Raw genomic sequence first — 633 nt, 5'->3', positions numbered from 1 at the left:
GGTGATTGAAAACGTGCATCTGGTAACCCAAAAATTATAAAAGGGTTTTAAATACTTTTACCCGTCATTCTATTGATATAGCCCGCTAGGGGAGTGCCCCACTACGGCCCTCTCTCTGTCAGGGCCGTCCTTGGGTGCTTTTTACACACTTTAAGAAATCACGATGGATGCAGATTGCTATTAATCCTCCGTGCAACTGGTGATTGAAAACGTGCATCTGGTAACCCAAAATTTCAAATATGGTTCAAAATGAATTTAAAGGCACCCCTCTCATTGTTGCCCGCTATGGGAGCACCCCACTAAGGCCCTGTCTCGGTCGGGCCCGTCCTGAGTGCTTTATAGACACTTTAAGAAATCGCGATGGATGCAGATTGCTATTAATCCTCCGTGCAACTGGTGATTGAAAATGTGCAACTGGTGATTGAAAACGTGCACCTGGTCACCCAAAACACGGTTCTCTATGCGGTTAGCGGTGTTCCATCTATTCATGTCCGCTTATGGCGCACCCTACTACGGACCTTTAGCAATGGGGGCCGGCCCGAATTATTTATGGAAGGTCTGATGATGATTTTTTTTTTTTTTTCACCATCTCTTTCTCTCTCTGCCGGGGCCGGCCAAGAGTGCTTTATGGAC

The sequence above is a fragment of the Oncorhynchus mykiss genome, unplaced genomic scaffold (assembly GCF_013265735.2).
Source record: "Oncorhynchus mykiss isolate Arlee unplaced genomic scaffold, USDA_OmykA_1.1 un_scaffold_635, whole genome shotgun sequence".
NCBI lineage: Eukaryota > Metazoa > Chordata > Actinopteri > Salmoniformes > Salmonidae > Oncorhynchus > Oncorhynchus mykiss.
This window is presented reverse-complemented; position numbering follows the sequence as displayed.